At 30.6% G+C, this 4933-nt stretch overlaps 1 pseudogene; it reads right to left on the reverse strand.

The window, feature by feature from the left end:
• Positions 1 to 3664, reverse strand: part of LOC21401701 — a 5203-nt pseudogene extending 1539 nt beyond the window's left edge.
• Between the last annotated feature and the right edge of the window lie 1269 nt (positions 3665 to 4933).

Genomic DNA, 4933 nt, shown 5'->3' on the forward strand with positions numbered 1-4933 from the left:
ATATTATTTATTTAATATATTTAATATATTATTTATTAATATATTTAATAATATTATTTATTTAATATATTTAATAATATTATTTATTTAATATATTATTACATGTTTTCAAAAATTAAACCACCAAACGCAGTTTCAGTTTTTTTTAAAACTGAAATCAATCTCTAAATAAAACTACCAAACGCATTTTTAGAAATAATTCAAAAATGAAACTAAAAACGTTTTCATTTTCATTTTCGTACAGAAAATAAAAACGTTTTGGAACCAATTCCAAACGCACCCTATATATCTAAAGAGCTCTCCCGAGGGCCTAGTCCCTAGTTTTCTCCAGTGTTGCGTACACATTGCTTATGCTTCATAATAAAGCCCAATGAGAAGTCTTATAAGTTGTGGGCCTCCCTTACCTCGCTTGGGTCATGCTACAAGTCCACGGAATGGACCAAGACTAATGTTATGAAGCATTTATAATCCCCTAATCTTCACAAATACTTTAACTTTTTATTTTTAATTAATAACTTTTTAAGTTAAATAATTACATTAATAAAAAGATATTTAGTAAGAGTAAGAAGTAAAAGTGCAGATTTATGCACTTTCAAAAATAAATTTTCTATTTTTCCATAATAAAAAATGAAATTACACAGAATGGCACTAAGTTTAAGAACTTTGTATTTGTACCAATGAATTTTAATAGATTAGGTGCTCGTTTGACTCGCTGGTGTGAATTGTGTTGATTTAATTTTTTTTATTTGAATAGAAAAATCTGAAAAATGTAGTTTAAACAGTATTTTAAACTGACATTTGAATGTACAAGAGAACTTTTAATCCGAGCAGGGAATAATTTTTTAATTTTTTTAATTAGTGTTTAGATGAGATCTTAAAGCTCTAGTTTGAACCAAAAGGGCGTTTAGATGTATAAAAGCAACTCATTTAAACTGGTTTTTTTTTTAATTGGGTAGTTTTTTTTCCCAATTGAAATTTTTATTTTTGAAATTGATAATAATTAATAATAATTTTTTACATTGAAAGAAACTAAAACCTGTACAAAAATATATTAAAAAATTAGTATTAAAAAAAAGCGTTATGCAATATTTTTGTCTACACCCCAAATCCAGTTTTCACACCTTCTTTCTTCCTTTTTTTTCTAATAAAAAGTAATCACATTACTCTTATCAATTTTACAGCTTCGTGATTGAACATAAACCAACCTCAAAATTGTTGATAAATAAGCACACAACAAATCACCTAAATTAAACCAAAAATAAAATTACAAAAAATAATCTAAAAAAATCACAAAGCAAGTCTTTCAAGAAGTCGGGTTCTCTCTTGGCCTTCTCCTGAAACTTCTTGAACCACCGGTCCAAAATATCCACGGGAACCTCCAGCTTCGACCCATCAGCGTTGCAAAACGACTGCATGAAAGTGAATAGATTCTCCCCTACCTTCATCACCAGCCGTTCAATCCTCTTCTCTGCCGCCACGTCAAGCAATGGAAGCGACGTTAGGTCCTCCACTAGAACCCCGATCTTCACCGACAGCGGCGCAAAATTTGCGCAGTGATCCAGAGCTGCTCGTAGGAGATGGCGGTGAGAGGATCGGGCCAGGGGAGGGAGAGACGGTGGAGGGATGGCGACGCATAAGACGAACGGGGAGCTAGGGGATTGGGTGTAGACGATGAGGGCAGAAGGCTTTGTCAGGAGGGGCAGTGAAGTTGTTGAGGCGAATCCTTGAACGTACAAAATCAAGGCTGTGAGAGTTGATTCACTGTAGAGGAATGGCTTCGTTTCACCGATTTAAATTTTTAATTCTAATTTTATTACGGTTAAAAACTCTCAAAAAAATCACATCTAATTTTTTTTTTTTTTTTTTTTGTAATTCTCTTATAAAATCACATATTAATTCAAATTAAAAATTCAAATCCACAAATAAACGATATGGTAATAACTGATAGAGGAGGTTAAACTCTCTTTTGAGCCGTTTCGCTCAAACTAAATTGGGCTTTCAATTCAAATAAATGCCCTTACCAAACACTTATTTGAACGTTAGAGCTGCTCAAGCTGAGCCCAAATGGGCTGAACTAAACGCACCATAGATTTTTTTAATGAACTAAGGTAGATAGATTTTAATCTTATGTCACTGTGTGGCCTAACTATAGAAATGGCATCATTTGAGTGACATTTATGTGTTTCTCCCTTATAATAATCTAGGCAAGCTTAAAGGGAAATGAGATAAATACTTTTTATAATATATGGATCTAGAGTTTTATCTATTATTCTTACTTAATTTCTTTTTAATTAAATAAATATATTAGTTAAAAAGATATTAATTAAGAGTAATAAGTAAAAATTCAAAATATGCACTCTAAAAGTTCTTAATTAAAGTACACAGATTTATGAGACTAGAGTTTATATATATCAATTTTAATAAAATGGTCTACGAACAATAAAATGGCATAGAAATTATTATAAGTATGTAATAGCATAGTAATTATTATAGTGATTTTCACCTCCTTGCATTAAAAAACGATCCTAGGTGCATTTATAACCTGCAAATGACGTTTTTAACCTTTACCAATAAAAATCAAGTTAAGTGATTTTTAGACACTCACGAGTATAACTTACATTGTAATCGTAAAAATAACATTATAAAAGGCTAACATCAATGCAACAACAAGATTAATTGTTGAAATTATTTGGATAACTGTTTACTTTTAGGATTTTTAGTAGAATTGCTCATGAACTTTTCGTGATTTAGCAAATTACTTTTCAAATCTTTAATTTTTACAAACAACCTACTAAACTTATAAAATTGTTATAATGTGCCTCATTTTATTAAATTTGCTCAAATCTTTTATTAGATTTGAGGGATTAAAATTTGAGAAATTGAAAGATTTGTTGAAAGATTTGTGTTACATTAGAATTGGGATGTTAGAATTTTTCGTTAAACGTTCTTTTTAGCCATTAATTTAACACAATTATTATTAAAATAAGGCATATTACAACAATTTTACTAGTTGAGGGGGCAACTTTCTAAAAATTAAAAGTTTAAGAGACAAGTTACTAAAACCATATAAATTTAGGGTACAAATATGTAAATTATTTTTATATAGGGGTGAGGGAGTTGTGTCGACATAAAAGTCTTGTTCTTTTCACAACTCAAGTTCTATTCCTATAGTGCTTTCTCCCATAAAAAATTAAATTTAACTTTTTTGCTACAATGTTTTTCTCTCACATACACAACTCAAGTTTTTAACTTAGGTTGTTTGGAAGCTATACTCAAACCAAACTCATAATTCTGATACAATGTTTTTTATCTCACAAAGAGTTTGAATTCTAAAATTTCCTCTCTCACAGAGCTCTTGTTGGTTTCCGAATCGAATTTAGGTGCAGAAGCGTGGAAACACAGATTGGGTCCGAATAAAAATTTTCATAAACCTTTTGTGAAAGTTATAGAATATATTAATTTACAACGAATAAATTAATCTAATTAATTTAGTTCAGGAATTATACCTTATGACCGATTAGGAGGATAACTCTAGTCTTTGACCACGAACAATCCAAGTGCTCCTGTTCCTCAGACTACTACAAGGCTTCCTCATCAATTCTTGTATTCTCACGAGACTCTGTGTGTGGGCACACCTGAAAACACAATAAACGTTATCACTCATCTCTCTTGTCTTTCACAAACATCAACACATGTACGATGTGGAACTGAGAATGGAATAACTTTTCTCCCAGCTTTTCTCTCTCTAAAATTCGGCCAATACAAGGGAAGGAGAGCAAAAATTGTGTTCTACAATTTTCTGCAATCCCCCTATTTATAGATTGTCTCACAGACATCTATGGAAAGTGTTCCTTATCACATAAGAAAAAGTTTCATGAATAATTAGAGATAGTTTCCCGTTTGAAATATTCTCTTTCCTTTTTCCTTGTCAAATTTGGCCATTATAGTGTCCAACACTCTGTGTATGGCGCTTATAATAAATAAGGAAGGAGAATATTTCTCCTTTATCCAGTTTCTAATTTTGGCTCAAATTTAAATTCTAATTAAAGTCAATCTTTCCTTAAATTTGAATTTTAATTGGACAACTTGACAAACAAGTAAAAAGAAAAACTTAGAGAGCAAGCAACTAAGTCTTCCCAGGATTTAACCAATGCCACACGCCCCTGCAACCAGTGACTGGGCGTGTGGCCTATGTGGCCCCACCACATTGTGCTTTCTAAAAAATAAATTAAATAATCACATTATTTAATATATATAATTAATTTTTAATTAATTATATGCGAGTGATATAATTTAGAATTTTATAATTCTAATTTCATTGTTTTACCTTTAGTGTCTCGTAGAATTAATAAGACGATGAGAGGACTCATAGACCCATAATATCAAGCTCCAATAAAATTAATAATTAATTAAACTCTTTAATTAATTAATTAATTCTATTAATTCCAAAAGTTATTCCACTATAAACTTAGAATTGCACTCTTGATATTATAGACAATTAATTACATATGTGAAACGTCCATTTGATATAGTCACTTCATATAGATCAATCATCCATAAATAATTCATAATTAGAGCTAGGTGAAATCCGTTAACCTATCTAATTACATCATTATCCTTGAGTACCATTGATTCTCTAATGGATAGTGATTCATAAAATACATTCATGAATCGGAGTTCCTATTAATCCAAGTACCGAATAAATCCTCGAGAGAATGGATTCCAAGTTTGAGGTCAAAATGAATTTCTTTCTAAAAAAGGAAGGGATTTCATCTCGTAATATTAGCATTCCGGCCACCTATTTCTCAATGTCTACAAGATACAAGGATAAGATCTAAGTGTGTCGAGATCTTTACCGAGTAAGTCAAAAGACACAAATTTATAAATATGAGTATGCTAATAACTTGGAATTAAAATCATTCTATATATGACC

The sequence above is a fragment of the Morus notabilis genome, unplaced genomic scaffold (assembly GCF_000414095.1).
Source record: "Morus notabilis unplaced genomic scaffold, ASM41409v2 Scaffold285, whole genome shotgun sequence".
NCBI lineage: Eukaryota > Viridiplantae > Streptophyta > Magnoliopsida > Rosales > Moraceae > Morus > Morus notabilis.